This window comes from Protopterus annectens, chromosome 5.part0 (genome assembly GCF_019279795.1).
Source record: "Protopterus annectens isolate FY-2018-M chromosome 5.part0, PAN1.0, whole genome shotgun sequence".
NCBI classification, from domain to species: Eukaryota; Metazoa; Chordata; order Ceratodontiformes; family Protopteridae; genus Protopterus; species Protopterus annectens.
In genome coordinates this window covers 1,247,376,678-1,247,397,891 of record NC_056735.1, presented here as the reverse complement: position 1 = coordinate 1,247,397,891, position 21,214 = coordinate 1,247,376,678, and the positions used below count along the sequence as shown (strand labels likewise).

The window sequence follows — 21,214 nt, the reverse complement described above, 5'->3', positions numbered from 1 at the left end:
CAAACCTCAACTCTGATGTGGAGACATTAGCTCTGTTACATCCTAATATGGTTTGCTTATTATATGTCCTCCAAACCTCCACTCTGATGTGGAGATGTTAACTCTGTTATATTATGATATGGTTTGCTTATTACATGTCCTCCAAAGATCCACTCTGATGAAGAGACGTTAACTCTGTTATATCCAGATATGGTTTGCCTGTTATGTATCCTCCAAACCTGCAGTCGATGTGGAGACATTAACCCTGTTGTATGCTAATACAGTTTGCCTATTACATGTCCTCCAAAGTTCCACTCTAATGTAGAGACATTAACTCTGTTCTATCCTAATATGGTTTGCCTATTACATATCTTCCAAACCTCCACTCTGATGTGGAGACATTAACTCTGTTATATCCTAATACGGTTTGATATTACATTTCCTCCAAACCTCCACTCTGATGTGGAGATGTTTACTCTGTTCTATCCTAATATGGTTTGCCTATTACATGTCCTCCAAACCTCAACTCTGATGTGGAGACGTTAGCTCTGTTCTATCCTAATATGGTTTGCTTATTAAATGTCCTCTAAACCTGCACTCTGATGTGGAGACATTATCTCTGTTCTATCCTAATATGGTTTGCCTATTGCATGTCCTCCAAACCTCCACTCTGATGTGGAGACATTAACTTTGTTCTATCTTAATATGGTTTGCTTATTACATGTCCTCCAAACCTCCACTCCGATATGGAGACATTAACTCTGTTATATCGTGATATGGTTTGCTTATTAGATAAAGATCCACTCTGATGTGGAGACGTTAACTGTGTCATATCCTGATACTGGTTGCTTATTACATGTCCTCCAAACCACAACTCTGATGTTGAGACATTAACTTTGTTCTATCCTAATACAGTTTGCTTATTACATGTCTTCCAAACCTCCAGTCCGATATGGAGACGTTAACTCTTTTATATCATGATATGGTTTGCTTATTACATATCCTCCAAATATCCACTCTGATCTGGAGACATTAACTGTGTAATATCCTGATATGGTTTGCCTATTACATATCCTCCAAACCTCCACTCTGATGTACAGAAATTAACTCTGTTATATCCTAATAAGATTTGATATTACATGTCCTCCAAATCTCAACTATGATGTGGAGATGTTTATTCTATTCTATCCTAATATGGTTTGCCTATTACATGTCCTACAAACCTCAACTCTGATGTGGAGGCATTGGCTCTGTTCTATCCTAATATTGTTTGCTTATTATATGTCCTCCAAACCACCACTCTGATGTGGAGATGTTAACTCTGTTATATCCTAATACGGTTTGCCTATTACATGTCCTCCAAAGATCCACTCTGATGTGGAGACATTAACTCTGTTCTATCCTAATATGGTTTGCCTATTACATGTCCTCCAAACCTCCACTCTGATGTGGAGACATTAACTCTGTTATATCCTAATATGGTTTGCTTATTACATGTCCTCCAAACCTCCACTCTGATGTGAAGACATTAACTCTGTTCTATCCTAATATGGTTTGCCTATTGCATGTCCTCCAAACCTCCAATCTGATGTGGAGACATTAACTCTGTTCTATCCTAATATGGTTTCCCTATTACATGTCCTCCAAACCTCCACTCTGATGTGGAGATGTTAACTCTGTTATATCCTAATATGGTTTGCTTATTACATGTCCTCCAAAAATCCACTCTGATGTGGAGATTTTAACTCTGTTATATCCTAATATGGTTTGCCTATTACATATCCTCCAAACCTCCACTCTGATGTGGAGACATTAACTCTGTTATATCCTAATATGGTTTGCATATTACATGTCCTCCAAACCTCCACTCTGATGTGGAGATGTTAACTCTGTTCTATCCTAATATGGTTTGCTTATTACATGTCCTCCAAACCTCCACTCTGATGTGGAGACATTAACTCTGTTATATCATGATATGGTTTGCTTATTACATGACCTCCAACAATCCACTCTGATGTGGAGACATTAACTCTGTTATATCCTAATATGGTTTGCTTATTACATATCCTCCAAAGATCCACTCTGATGTGGAGACATTAACTGTGTTATATCTTAATATGGTTTGCCTATTACATATCATCCAAACCTCCACTCTGATGTGGAGACATTAACTCTGTTCTATCCTAATACGGTTTGCCTTTTACATGTCCTCCAAACCTCTACTCTAATGTGGAGATGTTTACTCTGTTCTTTCCTAATATGGTTTGCCTATTACATGTCCTCCAAACCTCAACTCTGATGTGGAGACGTTAACTCTGTTATATCCTAATATGGTTTGCTTATTACATGTCCTCCAAACCTCCACTCTGATGTGGAGATGTTAACTCTGTTATATCCTGAAATGGTTTGCCTATTACATGTCTTACAAAGATCCACTCTGATGTGGAGACATTAACTTTGTTGCATCCTAATATGATTTGTGTATTACATGTCCTCCAAACCTCCACTCTGATGTGGAGACATTAACTCTGTTATATCCTTATATGGTTTGCTTATTACATGTCCTCCAAACCTCCACTCTGATGTGGAGATAACTCTGTTACATCCTAATATGGTTTGCATATTACATGTCCTCCAAACCTCCACTCTGATGTGGAGACGTTAACTCTGTTATATCCTGATATTGCTTGCCTATTACATGTTCTACAAACCTTCACTCTGATGTGGAGACATTAACTCTGTTATATCCTAATATGGTTTGCATATTACATGTCCTGCAAACCTCCACTCTAATGTGGAGATGTTAGCTCTGTTACATCCTGATATGGTTTGCCTAATACATCTCCTCCAAACCTTCACTCTCATGTGGACACATTAACTCTGTTATATCCTAATATGGTTTGCCTATTACATGTCCTCCAAAGATCCACTCTGATGTGGAGACATTAACTCTGTTATATCCTAATATGGTTTGCCTATTACATATCCTCCAAACCTCCACTCTGATGTGGAGACATTAACTCTGTTATATCCTAATATGGTTTGCCTATTACATGTCCTCCAAACCTCCACTCTGATGTGGAGATGTTAACTCTGTTCTATCCTAATATGGTTTGCTTATTACATGTCCTCCAAACCTCCACTCTGATGTGGAGATGTTAACTCTGTTATATCCTAATATGGTTTGCTTATTACATGTCCTCCAAAGATCCACTCTGATGTGGAGATGTTAACTCTGTTATATCCTGATATGGTTTGCCTATTACATATCCTCCAAACCTCCACTCTGATGTGGAGACATTAACTCTGTTGTATCCTAATATGGTTTGCCTATTACATGTCCTCCAAAGATCCACTCTGATGTGGAGACATTAACTCTGTTCTATCCTAATATGGTTTGCCTATTACATATCTTCCAAACCTCCACTCTGATGTGGAGACATTAACTCTGTTATATCCTAATACGGTTTGCCTATTACATGTCCTCCAAACCTCCACTCTGATGTGGAGATGTTTACTCTGTTCTATCCTAATATGGTTTGCCTATTACATGTCCTCCAAACCTCAACTCTGATGTGGAGACATTAACTCTGTTATATCCTAATATGGTTTGCTTATTACATGTCCTCCAAACCTCCACTCTGATGTGGAGATGTTAACTCTGTTATATCCTAATATGGTTTGCTTATTACATGTCCTCCAAAGATCCACTCTGATGTGGAAACGTTAACTCTGTTATATCCTAACATGGTTTGCGTGTTACATATCCTCTAAACCTTCACTCTGATGTGAAGACATTAACATTGTTATATCCTAATATGGTTTCCCTATTACATGTCCTCCAAACCTCCACTCTGATGTGGAGATGTTAACTCTGTTCTATCCTTATATGGTATGCTTATTACATGTCCTCCAAACCTACACTCTGATGTGGAGACATTAACTTTGTTATATTCTAATACGGTTTGCCTATTACATGTCCTCCAAACCTCAACTCTGATATGGAGACGTTAACTCTGTTATATCCTGATATGGTTTGCCTATTACATATCCTCCAAACCTCCACTCTGATGTGGGGACTTTGACTCTGTTATATCCTAATACGGTTTGCCTATTACATGTCCTCCAAAGATCCACTGTGATGTGGAGACATTAACTCTGTTATATCCTAATACGGTTTGCGTATTACATGTCCTCCAAACCTCCACTCTGATGTGAAGACATTAACTCTGTTATATCCTAATATGGTTTACCTATTACATGTGCTCCAAACCTCCACTCTGATTTGGAGACATTAACTCTGTTGTATCCTAATATGGTTTGCCTATTACATATCCTCCAAACCTCCACTCTGATGTGGAGACATTAACTCTGTTATATCCTGATATGGTTTGCTTATTACATGTCCTCCAAACCTCCACTCTGATGTGGAGATGTTAACTCTGTTCTATCCTAATATGGTTTGCCTATTACATGTCCTCCAAACCTCCACTCTGATGTGGAGACATTAACTCTGTTATATCCTAATATGGTTTGTATATTACATGTCCTCCAAACCTCCACTCTGATGTGGAGACGTTAACTCTGTTATATCCTAATATGGTTTGTGTATTACATGTCCTCCAAACCTCCACTCTGATGTGGAGACGTTAACTCTGTTATATCCTAATACGGTTTGCCTATTACATGTCCTCCAAACCTCCACTCTGATGTGGAGATGTTAACTCTGTTATATCCTTATATGGTTTGCTTATTACAAGTCCTCCAAAGATCCACTCTGATGTGGAGATATTAACTCTGTTCTATCCTAATATGGTTTGCCTATTACATATCCTCCAAACCTCCACTCTGATGTGGAGACATTAACTCTGTTATATCCTAATATGGTTTGCCTATTACATATCCTCCAAACCTCCACTCTGATGTGGAGACATTAACTCTGTTCTGTCCTAATATGGTTTGCGTATTACATGTCCTCCAAACCTCCACTCTGATGTGGAGATGTTAACTCTGTTATATCCTAATATGGTTTGCTTATTACATGTCCTCCAAACCTCCACTCTGATGTGGAGATGTTAACTCTGTTATATCCTAATATGGTTTGCTTATTACATGTCCTCCAAAGATCCACTCTGATGTGGAGATTTTAACTCTGTTATATCCTAATATGGTTTGCCTATTACATATCTTCCAAACCTCCACTCTGATGTGGAGACATTAACTCTGTTATATCCTAATATGGTTTGCCTATTACATGTCCTCCAAACCTCCACTCTGATGTGGAGACATTAACTTTGTTCTATCCTAATATGGTTTGCTTATTACATGTACTCCAAACCTCTACTCTGATGTGGAGACATTAACTCTGTTATATCATGATATGGTTTGCTTATTACATGTCCCCCAAACCTTCACTCCGATGTTGAGATGTTAGCTCTGTTCTATCCTAATATGGTTTCTTTATTACACGTCCTCCAAATCTCCACTCTGATGCGGAGACATTAACTCTGTTATACCCTAATATGGTTTGCCTATTACATATCCTTTAAACCTCCACTCTGATGAGGAGACGTTAACTCTGTTTTATCCTAATATGTTTTGCCTATTACATGTCCTCCAAACCTCTACTCTGATATGGATACGTTAACTCTGTTCTATCCTAATATGTTTTGCTTATTACATGTCCTCCAAACCTCAAGTATGATATGGAGACATTAGCTCTGTTTTATCCTAATATTGTTTACTTATTACATGTCTTCCAACCCTCCACTCTGATGTGGAGATATTAACTCTGTTATATCCTAATATGGTTTGCCTATTACATGTCCTCCGAACCTCCACTCTGATGTGGAGACATTAACTCTGTTATATGATGATATGGTTTGCTTATTACATGTCCTCCAAAGATCCACTCTGATGTGGAGATGTTAACTCTGTTATATCCTGATATGGTTTGCCTATTACATATCCTCCAAACCTCCACTCTGATGTGGAGACATTAACTCTGTTGTATCCTAATATGGTTTGCCTATTACATGTCCTCCGAACCTCCACTCTGATGTGGAGAAATTAACTCTGTTATATCCTAATGGTTTGCCTATTACATGTCCTCCAAACCTCCACTCTGATGTGGAGACATTAACTCTGTTGTATCCTAATATGGTTTGCCTATTACGTGTCCTCCAAAGATCCACTCTGATGTTGAGACATTAAATCTGTCATATCCTAATACGGTTTGCATATTACATGTCCTCCAAACCTCCACTCTGATGTGGAGACATGAGCACTGTTATATCCTGATATGGTTTGCTTATTACATGTGCTCCAAATCTCCACTCTGATGTGGAGATGTTAACTCTGTTGTATCCTAATATGGTTTGCTTATTACATGTCCACCAAACCTCCACACCGATATGGAGACATTAACTCTGTTATATCCTGATATGGCCTGCCTATTACATATCCTCCAAACCTCCACTCTGGTGTGGAGACATGAACTCTGTTATATCCTAATATGGTTTGTGTATTACATGTCCTCCAAACCTCCACTCTGATGTGGAGACGTTAACTCTGTTATATCCTGATATGGTTTGCCTATTACATGTCCTCCAAACCTCCACTCTGATGTGGAGATGATAACTCTGTTATATCCTAATACAGTTTGCGTATTACATGTCCTCCAAACCTCCACTCTGATGTGGAGATGTTAACTCTGTTATATCCTAATATGGTTTGCTTATTACATGTCCTCCAAACCTCCACTCTGATGTGGAGACTATAACTCTGTTATATCCTAATATGGTTTGCCTATTACATGTCCTCCAAACCTCCACTCTGATGTGGAGACGTTAACTCTGTTCTATCCTAATATGGTTTGCTTATTACATGTCCTCCAAACCTCCACTCTGATGTGGAGATGTTAACTCTGTTATATCCTGATATGGTTTGCTTATTACATGTCCTCCAAAGATCCACTCTGATGTGGACACATTAACTCTGTTATATCCTGATATGGTTTGCCTATTACATATCCTCCAAACCTCCACTCTGATGTGGAGACTTTAACTCTGTTATATCCTAATACGGTTTGCCTATTACATGTCCTCCAAAAACCTCCACTCTGATGTGGAGACATTAACTCTGTTCTATCCTAATATGGTTTGCCTATTACATATCCTCCAAACCTCCACTCTGATGTGGAGACATTAACTCTGTTATATCCTAATATGGTTTGCATATTACATGTCCTCCAAACCTCCACTCTGATGTGGAGATGTTAACTCTGTTATATCCTAATATGGTTTGCCTATTACATGTCCTGCAAACCTCCACTCTGATGTGGAGATGTTAACTCTGTTATATCCTGATATGGTTTGCCTATTACATTTCCTCCAAACCTCCACTCTGATGTGAAGACATTAACTCTGTTCTATCCTAATACGGTTTGCCTATTACATATCTTCCAAACCTCCACTTTGATGTGGAGATGTTAACTCTGTTATATCCTAATACAGTTTGATAATACATGTCCTCCAAACCTCCACTCTGATGTGGAGACATTAACTCTGTTATATCCTAATATGGTTTGCCTATTACGTGTCCTCCAAAGAACCACTCTGATGTGGAGACATTAACTCTGTTATACCCTAATATGGTTTACCTATTACATATCCTTTAAACCTCCACTCTGATGAGGAGACGTTAACTCTGTTTTATCCTAATATGTTTTGCCTATTACATGTCCTCCAAACCTCTACTCTGATATGGATACGTTAACTCAGTGGTATTCTAATATGGTTTGCCTGTTACGTGTCCTCCAAAGATCCACTCTGATGTGGAGACATTAACTCTGTTATATCCTAATACGGTTTGCGTATTACATGTCCTCCAAACCATCACTTTGATGTGGAGACATTAACTCTGTTATATCCTAATACAGTTTGCGTATTACATGTCCTCCAAACCACCACTCTGATGTGCAAATGTTAACTCTGTTATATCGTGATATGGTTTGCTTATTACATATCCTCCAAACCTCCACTCTGATGTGGAGACATTAACTCTGTTATATCCTTATATGGTTTGCCTATTACATGATCTACAACCTTCACTCTGATGTGGAGACACTAACTCTGTTATATCCTAATATGGTTTGCATATTACATGTCCTCCAAACCTCCACTCTGATGTGGAGACATTAACTCTGTTATATCCTAATATGGTTTGATATTACATGTCCTCCAAACCTCAACTCTGCTGTGGAGACATTAGCTCTGTTCTATCTTAATATGGTTTGCCTATTACATGTCCTCCAAACCTCCACTCTGATGTGGAGACATTAACTCTGTTATATCCTAAGACGGTTTGCATATTACATGTCCTCCAAACCTCCACTCTGATGTGAAGATGTTAACTCTGTTCTATCCTAATACAGTTTGCATATTATATGTCCTCCAAACCTTCCTTCTGATGTGGAGATGTTAACTCTGTTACATCCTGATATGGTTTGCCTAATACATCTCCTCCAAACCTTCACTCTCATGTGTAGACATTAGCTCTGTTATATCCTAATACGGTTTGCATATTACATGTCCTCCAAACCACCACTCTGATGTGGAGACATTAACTCTGTTATATCCTAATACGGTTTGCGTATTACATGTCCTCCAAACCATCACTTTGATGTGGAGACATTAACTCTGTTATATCCTAATACAGTTTGCGTATTACATGTCCTCCAAACCTCCACTCTGATGTGGAGATGTTAACTCTGTTATATCCTAATATGGTTTGCTTATTACATGTCCTCCAAAGATCCACTCTGATGTGGAGACATTAACTCTGTTATATCCTGATATGGTTTGCCTATTACATATCCTCCAAACCTCCACTCTGATGTGGAGACATTAACTCTGTTATATCCTAATATGGTTTGCCTATTACATGAACTCCAAACCTCCACTCTGATGTGGAGACATTAACTCTGTTATATCCTAATATGGTTTGCCTATTACATGTCCTCCAAAGATCCACTCTGATGTGGAGATGTTAACTCTGTTATATCCTAATATGGTTTGCGTATTACATGTCCTCCAAACCTCCACTCTGATGTGGAGATGTTAACTCTGTTATATCCTAATATGGTTTGCCTATTACATGTCCTCCAAACCTCCACTCTGATGTGGAGACATTAACTCTGTTATATCCTAATATGTTTTGTGTATTACATGTCCTCCAAACCATCACTTTGATGTGGAGACATTAACTCTGTTATATCCTGATATAGTCTGCCTATTAAATGTCCTCCAAAGATCCACACTGATGTGGAGATGTTAACTCTGTTATTTCCTGATACGGTTTGTTATTACATGTCCTCCAGACCTCCACTCTGGTGTAGAGATTTTAACTCTGTTATATCCTAATATGGTTTGTTTATTACATGTCCTCCAAAGATCCACTCTGATGTGGAGATGTTAACTCTGTTCTATCCTAATATGGTTTGCCTATTACATATCCTCCAAACCTCCACTCTGATGTGGAGATATTAACTCTGTTATATCCTAATATGGTTTGCCTATTACATGTCCTCCGAAACTCCACTCTGATGTGGAGACATTAACTCTGTTCTATCCTAATATGGTTTGCCTATTACATGTCCTCCAAACCTAAACTCTGATGTGGAGACGTTAGCTCTGTTCTATCCTAATATGGTTTGCTTATTACATGTCCTCCAAACCTCCACTCTGATGTGGAGACATTAACTCTGTTATATCCTGATATGGTTTGCCTATTACATGTCCTCCAAAGATCCACTCTGATGTGGAGACATTAACTCTGTTATATCCTAATACGGTTTGCGTATTACATGTCCTCCAAACCACCACTCTGATGTGGAGACATTAACTCTGTTATATCCTAATACGGTTTGCGTATTACATGTCCTCCAAACCACCACTCTGATGTGGAGACATTAACTCTGTTATATCCTGATATCGTCTGCCTATTACATGTCCTCCAAACCTCCACTCTGATGTGGAGACTTTAACTCTTTTATATCCTAATATGGTTTGCTTATTACATGTCTTCCAAAGATCCACTCTGATGTGGAGACATTAACTCTGTTCTATCCTAATATGGTTTGCTTATTACATATCCTACAAACCTCCACTCTGATGATGAGACATTAACTCTGTTATATCCTAATACGGTTTGCGTATTACATGTCCTCCAAACCACCACTCTGATGTGGTGATGTTAACTCTTTTATATCCTAATACGGTTTGCCTATTACATATCTTCCAAACATCTACTCTGATGTGGAGACATTAACTCTTTTATATCCTGATATGGTCTGCCTATTACATGTCCTCCAAACCACCACTCTGGTGTGGAGACGTTAACTCTGTTATATCCTAATACTGTTTGTGTATTACATGTCCTCCAATCCTCCACTCTGATGTGGAGACATTAACTCAGTTATATCCTCATATGGTTTGTGTATTACATGTCCTCCAAAGATCCACTCTGATGTGGAGACGTTAACTCTGTTATATCCTGATATGGTTTGCCTATTACATATCCTCCAAACCTCCACTCTGATGTGGAGACATTAACTCTGTTATATCCTAATACGGTTTGCCTATTACATGTCCTCCAAACCTCCACTCTGATGTGGAGAAATTAACTCTGTTGTATCCTAATACGGTTTGCCTATTACGTGTCCTCCAAAGATCCACTCTGATGTGGAGACATTAACTCTGTTATATCCTAATACGGTTTGCGTATTACATGTCCTCCAAACCTCCACTCTGATGTGGAGATGTTAACTCTGTTATATCCTAATACGGTTTGCCTATTACATGTCCTCCAAACCTCCACTCTGATGTGGAGATGTTAACTCTGTTATATCCTGATATGGTTTGCCTATTACATGTCCTCCAAAGATCCACTCTGATGTGGAGACATTAACTCTGTTATATCCTAATATGGTTTGCGTATTACATGTCCTGCAAAGATCCACTCTGATGTGGAGACATTAACTCTGTTATATTCTGATATGGTTTGCCTATTACATGTCCTCCAAACCTCCACTCTGATGTGGAGATGTTAACTCTGTTATATCCTAATATGGTTTGCCTATTACATATCCTCCAAACCTCCACTCTGATGTGGAGACATTAACTCTGTTCTGTCCTAATATGGTTTGCGTATTACATGTCCTCCAAACCTCCACTCTGATGTGGAGATGTTAACTCTGTTATATCCTTATATGGTTTGCTTATTACAAGTCCTCCAAAGATCCACTCTGATGTGGAGATATTAACTCTGTTCTATCCTAATACGGTTTGCCTATTACATATCTTCCAAACATCCACTCTGATGTCGAGACATTAACTCTGTTATATCCTTATATGGTTTGCTTATTACATGTCCTCCAAACCTCCACTCCGATATGGAGACATTAACTCTGTTATATCCTGATATGGTTTGCCTATTACATATCCTCCAAACCTCCACTCTGATGTGGAGACATTAACTCTGTTATATCCTAATATGGTTTGCCTATTACATATCCTCCAAACCTGCACTTTGATGGGAAGACATTAGCTCTGTTATATCCTGATATGGTTTGCTTATTACATGTCCTCCAAACCTCCACTCTGGTGTGGAGACATTAACTCTGTTATATCCTAATATGGTTTGTATATTACATGTCCTGCAAACCTCCACTCTGATCTGGAGACATTAACTGTGTTATATCCTGATATGGTTTGCCTATTACATTTCCTCCAAACCTCCACTCTGATGTGAAGACATTAACTCTGTTCTATCCTAATACAGTTTGCCTATTACATGTCCACCAAACCTCCACTCTAAAGTGGAGACACTAACTCTGTTATATCATGATATGGTTTGCCTATTACATATCTTCCAAACCTCCACTCTGATGTAGAGATATTAACTGTTATATCCTAATACGGTTTGCATATTACATGTCCTCCAAACCTCCACTCTGATGTGGAGACATTAACTCTGTTGTATCCTAATACGGTTTGCCTATTACATGTCCTCCAAAGATCCACTCTGATGAGGAGATGTTAACACTGTTATATCCTAATACGGTTTGCGTATTACATGTCCTCCAAACCATCACTTTGATGTGGAGACGTTAACTCTGTTATATCCTTATATGGTTTGCCTATTACATGTCCTCCAAACCTCCACTCTGGTGTGGAGATGTTAACTCTGTTTTATCCTAATATTGTTCGCTTATTACATGTCCTCCAAACCTCCACTCTGATGTGGAGATGTAAATTTGTTATATCGTGATATGCTTTGCTTATTACATGTCCTCCAATCATCCACTCTGATGTGGAGATGTAAATTTGTTATATCGTGATATGCTTTGCTTATTGCATGTCCTCCAATCATCCACTCTGATGTGGAGGTGATAAGTCTGTTATATCCTAATATGGTTTGCCTATTACATATCCTCCAAACTCCACTCTGATGTGGAGACATTAACTCTGTTATATCCTAATACGGTTTGCATATTACATGTCCGACAAACCTCCACTCTGATGTGGAGATGTTAACTCTGTTATATCCTAATACGGTTTGCATATTACATGTCCGACAAACCTCCACTCTGATGTGGAGATGTTAACTCTGTTATATCCTAATATGGTTTTCTTAATACATGTCCTCCAAAGATCCACTCTGATGTGGAGATGTTAACTCTGTTGTATCCTAATACTTTTTGGTTATTACATATCTTCCAAACATGCACTCTGATGTGGAGACTTTAACTCTGTTATATCCTAACATGGTTTACCTATTATATGTGCTCCAAACCTCCACTCTGATGTGGAGACATTAACTTTGTTCTACCCTAATATGGTTTGCTTATTACATGTTCTCCAAACCTCCACTCTGATGTGGAGACATTAACTCTGTTATATCCTAATATGGTTTGCCTATTACATGTCCTCCAAACCTCCACTCTGATGTGGAGACATTAACTCTGTTATATCCTGATGTGGTTTGCCTATTACATGTTCTACAAACCTTCACTCTGATGTGGAGACATTAACTCTGTTATATCCTAATATGGTTTGCCTATTACATGTCCTCCAAACCTCAACTCTGATGTGGAGACATTAGCTCTGTTCTATCCTAATATGGTTTGCTTATTACATGTCCTCCAAACCTCCACTCTGATGTGGAGATGTTAACTCTGTTATATCCTAATATGGTTTGCTTATTACATGTCCTCCAAAGATCCACTCTGATGTGGAGACGTTAACTCTGTTATATCCTAATATGGTTTGCCTATTACATATCCTCCAAACCTCCACTCTGATGTGGAGACATTAACTCTGTTATATCCTAATATGGTTTGCATATTACATGTCCTCCAAACCTCCACTCTGATGTGGAGATGTTAACTCTGTTATATCCTAATATGGTTTGCTTATTACATGTCCTCCAAAGATCCACTCTGATGTGGAGATGTTAACTCTGTTATATCCTAATATGGTTTGCCTATTACATGTCCTCCAAACCTCCACTCTGATGTGGAGACATTAACTCTGTTATTTCCTAATATGGTTTACCTATTACACATCCTCCAAACCTCCACTCTGATGTGGAGACATTAACTCTGTTATATCCTAATATGGTTTGCATATTACATGTCCTCCAAACCTCCACTCTGATGTGGAGATGTTAACTCTGTTATATCCTAATATGGTTTGCTTATTACATGTCCTCCAAAGATCCACTCTGATGTGGAGATGTTAACTCTGTTATATCCTAATACGGTTTGCCTATTACATGTCCTCCAAACCTCCACTCTGATGTGGAGACATTAACTCTGTTATATCCTAATATGGTTTGCCTATTACATGTCCTCCAAACCTCCACTCTGATGTGGAGACATTAACTCTGTTATATCCTAATATGGTTTGCTTATTACATGTCCTCCAAACCTCCACTCTGATGTGGAGACATTAACTCTGTTATATCCTGATATGGTTTGCCTATTACATATCCTCCAAACCTCCACTCTGATGTGGAGACATTAACTCTGTTATTTCCTAATATGGTTTGCCTATTACATGTGCTCCAAACTTCCACTCTGATGTAGAGACGTTATCTCTATTCTATGCTAATATGGTTTGCCTATTACATGTCCTCCAAACCTCCACTCTGATGTGAAGACATTAACTTTGTTCTATCCTAATATATTTTGCTTATTACATGTCCTCCAAACTTCCAGTCCGATATGGAGACATTAACTCTGTTGTATCCTAATACGGTTTCCCTATTATGTGTCCTCCAAAGATCCACTCTGATGTCGAGACATTAACTCTGTTTTATCCTAATGAGGCTTGCCTATTACATATCGTCCAAACCTCCACTCTGATGGGGAGAGATTATCTCTGTTATTTCCTAACATGGTTTACTTACTACATGTGCTCCAAACTTCCACTCTGATGTGGAGACATTATCTCTTTTCTATCCTAATATGGTTTGCCTATTACATGTCCTCTAAACCACCACTCTGACGTGGAGACAATAACTTTGTTCTATCTTATCATGGTTTGCTTATTACATGTCCTCCAAACCTCCACTCTGATGTGGAGAAATTAACTCTGTTGTATCCTAATACGGTTTGCCTATTACGTGTCCTCCAAAGATCCACTCTGATGTGGAGACATTAACTCTGTTACATCGTGATATGGTTGGCTTATTACATATCCTCCAAACTTCCACTCTGATGTGGAGACATTAACTCTGTTATATCCTAATTTGGTTTGGTATTACATGTCCTGCAAACCTCCACTCTGATGTGGAAATTTTTACTCTGTTCTATCCTAATATGGTTTGCCTATTACATGTCCTCCAAACCTCCACTCTGATGTGGAGACATTAACTTTGTTCTATCCTAATATGGTTTGCTTATTACATGTCCTCCAAACCTCCACTCTGATGTGGAGACATTAACTCTGTTCTATCCTAATATTGTTTGCTTATTACATGTCCTCCAAACCTCCACTCTGATGTGGAGAAATTAACTCTGTTGTATCCTAATATGGTTTGCCTATTACGTGTCCTCCAAAGATCCACTCTGATGTGGAGACATTAACTCTGTTATATCCTAATACGGTTTGCATATTACATGTCCTCCAAACCTCCACTCTGATGTGGAGACAATAACTCTGTTATATCCTAATACGGTTTGCCTATTACATGTCCTCCAAAGATCCACTCTGATGTGGAGACATTAACTCTGTTCTATCCTAATGCGGTTTGCCTATTACATATCCTCCAAACCTCCACTCTGATGTGGAGACATTAACTCTGTTATATCCTAATACGGTTTGCGTATTACATGTCCTCCAAACCTCCACTCTGATGTGGAGATGTTAACTCTGTTATATCCTAATATGGTTTGCTTATTACATGTCCTCCAAAGATCCACTCTGATGTGGAGATGTTAACTCTGTTATATCCTAATACGGTTTGCCTATTACATATCTTCCAAACATCCACTCTGATGTGGAGACATTAACTCTGTTATATCCTAATATGGTTTGCCTATTACATGTCCTCCAAACCTCCACTCTGATGTGGAGACATTAACTCTGTTCTATCCTAATATGGTTTGCTTATTACATGTCCTCCAAACCTCCACTCTGATGTGGAGACATTAACTCTGTTATATCCTGATATGGTTTGCTTATTACATGTCCTCCAAAGATCCACTCTGATGTGGAGACATTAACTCTGTTATATCCTGATATGGTTTGCCTATTACATATCCTCCAAACCTCCACTCTGATGTGGAGACATTAACTCTGTTCTATCCTAATATGGTTTGCCTATTACATGTCCTCCAAACCTCCACTCTGATGTGGAGACATTAACTCTGTTATATCCTAATATGGTTTGCTTATTACATGTCCTCCAAACCTCCACTCTGATGTGGAGATGTTAACTCTGTTATATCTTGATATGGTTTGCTTATTACATGTCCTCAAAACCTCCACTCTGGTGTGGAGACATTAACTCTGTTATATCCTAATATGGTTTGTCTACTCCAAACCTCCACTCTAATGTGCAGACGTTAACTCTGTTATATCCTAATATGGTTTGCCTATTACATGTCCTCCAAAGATCCACTCTGATGTGGAGATGTTAACTCTGTTATATCCTGATATGGTTTGCCTATTACATGTCCTCCAAACCTCCACTCTGATGTGGAGACATTAACTCTGTTATATCCTGATATGGTTTGCCTATTACATGTCCTCCAAACCTCCACTCTGATGTGGAGACATTAACTCTGTTATATCCTAATATGGTTTGCGTATTACATGTCCTCCAAACCTCCACTCTGATGTGGAGATGTTAACTCTGTTATATCCTAATATGGTTTGCTTATTACATGTCCTCCAAAGATCCACTCTGATGTGGAGACATTAACTCTGTTATATCCTAATATGGTTTGCCTATTACATATCCTCCAAACCTCCACTCTGATGTGGAGACATTAACTCTGTTATATCCTAATATGGTTTGCCTATTACATGTCCTCCAAACCTCCACTCTGATGTGGAGACATTAACTCTGTTATATCCTAATATGGTTTGCCTATTACATGTCCTCCAAACCTCCAATCTTATGTGGAGACATTAATTCTGTTCTATCCTAATATTGTTTGCTTATTACATGTCCTCCAAACCTCCACTCTGATGTGGAGATGTTAACTCTGTTATATCCTGATATGGTTTGCTTATTACATGTCCTCCAAAGATCCACTCTGATGTGGAGATGTTAACTCTGTTATATCCTGATATGGTTTGCCTATTACATATCCTCCAAACCTCCACTCTGATGTGGAGACATTAACTCTGTTGTATCCTAATACGGTTTGCCTATTACATGTCCTCCAAAGATCCACTCTGATGTGGAGACATTAACTCTGTTCTATCCTAATATGGTTTGCCTATTACATATCTTCCAAACCTCCACTCTGATGTGGAGACATTAACTCTGTTATATCCTAATACGGTTTGATATTACATGTCCTCCAAACCTCCACTCTGATGTGGAGATGTTTACTCTGTTCTATCCTAATATGGTTTGCCTATTACATGTCCTCCAAACCTCCACTCTGATGTGGAGACATTAACTCTGTTGTATGCTAATATGGTTTGCCTATTACATATCCTCCAAACCTCCACTCTGATGTGGAGACATTAACTCTGTTATATCCTAATATGGTTTGCCTATTACATGTGCTCCAAACCTCCACTCTGATGTGGAGACATTATCTCTGTTCTATCCTAATATGTTTTGCCTATTACATGTCCTCCAAACCTCTACTCTGATATGGATACGTTAACTCTGTTCTATCCTAATATGGTTTGCTTATTACATGTCCTCCAAACCTCCACTCCGATATGGAGACGTTAACTCTGTTATATCGTGATATGGTTTGCTTATTACATATCCTCCAAAGATCCACTCTGATGTGGAGACATTAACTGTGTTATATCCTGATATGGTTTGCCTATTACATATCCTCCAAACCTCCACTCTGATGTGGAGACATTAACTCTGTTATATCCTAATACAGTTTGCCTATTACATGTCCTCCAAAGATCCACTCTGATGTGGAGACATTAACTCTGTTCTATCCTAATACAGTTTGCCTATTACATATCTTCCAAACCTCCACTCTGATGTGAAGACATTAACTCTGTTATATCCTAATATGGTTTGCTTATTACATGTCCTGCAAACCTCCACTCTGATGTGGAGATATTAACTCTGTTCTACCCTAATATGGTTTGCCTATTACATGTCCTCCAAACCTCCACTCTGATGTGGAGACATTAACTCTGTTATATCCTAATACGGTTTGATATTACATTTCCTCCAAACCTCCACTCTGATGTGGAGATGTTAACTCTGTTATATCCTAATATTGTTTGCCTATTACATGTCCTCCAAACCTCCACTCTAATGTGGAGACATTAACTCTGTTCTGTCCTAATATGGTTTGCGTATTACATGTCCTCCAAACCTCCACTCTGATGTGGAGATGTTAACTCTGTTATATCCTAATATTGTCTGCCTATTACATGTCCTCCAAACCTCCACTCTGGTGTCGAGACTTTAACTCTTTTATATCCTAATATGGTTTGCCTATTACATGTCCTCCAAACCTCCACTCTGATGTGGAGACATTAACTCTGTTGTATCCTAATATGGTTTGCCTATTACATGTCCTCCAAACCTCCACTCTGTTATATCCTAATATCGTTTGCCTATTACATATCCTCCAAAGATCCACTCTGATGTGGAGACATTAACTGTGTTATATCTTAATATGGTTTGCCTATTACATATCATCCAAACCTCCACTCTGATGTGGAGACATTAACTCTGTTATATCCTAATACGGTTTGCCTATTACATGTCCTCCAAAGATCCACTCTGATGTGGAGACATTAACTCTGTTCTATCCTAATACGGTTTGCCTATTACATATCCTCCAAACCTCCACTCTGATGTGGAGACATTAACTCTGTTATATCCTAATATGGTTTGCCTATTACATGTCCTCCAAACCTCCACTCTGATGTGGAGACATTAACTCTGTTCTATCCTAATATGGTTTGCCTATTACATGTCCTCCAAACCTCCACTCTGATGTGGAGACATTAACTCTGTTCTATCCTAATATGGTTTGCTTATTACATGTCCTCCAAACCTCCACTCTGATGTGGAGATGTTAACTCTGTTATATCCTGATATGGTTTGCTTATTACATGTCCTCCAAAGATCCACTCTGATGTGGAGACATTAACTCTGTTATATCCTGATATGGTTTGCCTATTACATATCCTCCAAACCTCCACTCTGATGTGGAGATGTTAACTCTGTTATATCCTGATATGGTTTGCATATTACATGTCCTCCAAAGATCCACTCTGATATGGAGATGTTAACTCTGTTATATCCTAATATGTTTTGCCAATTACATGTCCTCCAAAGATCCACTCTGATATGGAGATGTTAACTCTGTTATATCCTAATATGGTTTGCCTATTACATGTCCTCCAAAGATCCACTCTGATGTGGAGATGTTAACTCTGTTATATCCTAATATGGTTTGCCTATTACATGTCCTCCAAAGATCCACTCTGATGTGGAGACAATAACTTTGTTCTATCCTAATATGGTTTGCTTATTACATGTTCTCCAAACCTCCACTCTGATACGGAGACGTTAATTTTTTATATCATGATATAGTTGGCTTATTACATATCCTCCAAAGATCCACTCTGATGTGGAGACATTAACTCTGTTCTATCCTAATACGGTTTGCCTCTTACATATCTTATAAACCTCCACTCTGATGTGGAGACATTAACTCTGTTATATCCTAATACAGTTTGATAATACATGTCCTCCCAACCTCCACTCTGATGTGGAGACGTTAACTCTGTTATATCCTGATATGGTTTGGTTATTACATATCATACAAAGATCCACTCTGATGTGGACAGGTTAACTGTGTTACATATGATATGGTTTGCCAATTACATATCCTCCAAACCTTCACTCTGATGTGGAGACATTAACTCTGTTGTATCCTAATACGGTTTGCCTATTACATGTCCTCCGAAGATCCACTCTGATGTGGAGATATTAACTCTGTTCTATCCTAGTATATTTGGCCTATTACGTATCTTCCAAACCTCAACTCTGATGTGGAGACATTACCTCTCTTATATCCTAACATAGTTTGATATTACATGTCCTCCAAAGGTCCACTCTGATGTGGAAATGTTTAACCTGTTCTATCCTAATATGGTTTGCATATTACATATCCTCCAAACCTCAACTCTGATGTGGAGACATTAACTCTGTTCTATCCTAATTTGGTTTGCCTATTACATATCTTCCAAACCTCCACTCTGATGTGGAGACATTAACGCTGTTATATCCTAATACGGTTTGATATTACATTTTCTCCAAACCTCCACTCTGATGTGGAAATGTTTACTCTGTTCTATCCTAATATGGTTTTCTATTACATGTCTTCCAAACCTCCACAATTATGTGGAGACGTTAACTCTGTTATATCATGATATGGTTTGCTTATTACATGTCCTCCAAAGATCCACTCTGATGTGGAGACGTTTACTCTGTTATATCCTGATACGGTTTGCCTATTACATATCGTCCTAACATCTACTCTGATGTGGAGACATTAACCCTGTTATTTCTTAACACGGTTTACCTATTACATGTGCTCCAAACCTCCACTCTGATGTGGAGATGTTATATCTTTTCTATCCTAATATGGTCTGCCTATTACATGTCCTCCAAACCTCCACTCTGATGTGGAGGCAATAACTTTGTTCTATCCTATTATGGTTTGCTTAATACATGTCCTCCAAACCTCCACTCTGATATGGAGACATTAACTCTGTTGTATCCTAATATGGTTTGGCTATTACGTGTCCTCCAAAGATCCACTCTGATGTGGAGACATTAACTCTGTTCTATCCAAATGCGGTTTGCCTTTTACATATCCTGGAAACCTCCAATCTGATGTGGAGACATTAACTCTGTTATATCCTAATACGGTTTGCGTATTACATGTCCTGCAAACCTCCTCTCTGATGTGAAGATGTTAACTCTGTTATATCCTAATATGGTTTGCTATTACATATCTTCCAAACTTCCACTCTGATGTGGAGACTTTAATTCTGTTATATCCTAACACAGTTTACCTATTACATGTGCTCCAAACCTCCACTCTGATGTGGAGACATTATCTCTGTTCTATCCTAATATGGTTTGCCTATTACATGTCCTCCAAACCTCCACTCTGATGTGGGGACATGAACTTTATTCTATCCTAATATGGTTTGCTTATTACATGGTCTCTGTCCTCCACTCCGATATGAAAACTTTAACTCTGTTATATCGTGATATGGTTTGCTTATTACATATGCTCCAAAGATACACTCTAATGTGGAGACATTAACAGTGTTATATCCTGATATGGTTTGCCTATTACATATCCTCCAAACCTCCACTCTGATGTGGAGACATTAACTCTGTTGTAACCTAAAATGGTTTTTCTATTACATGTCCTCCAAAGATCCACTCTGATGTGGAGATATTAACTCTGTTCTATCCTAAT

The 21,214-nt window shown here is 38.5% G+C and overlaps 1 protein-coding gene across 4 annotated transcripts in view; it reads left to right on the top strand.

Annotated features, from left to right (window-relative positions):
• The window catches only part of BBX (BBX high mobility group box domain containing), a 2,705,004-nt gene that overhangs the window by 925,742 nt on the left and 1,758,048 nt on the right, over positions 1–21,214 (top strand). The gene's annotated exons all lie outside the window — the stretch shown is intronic.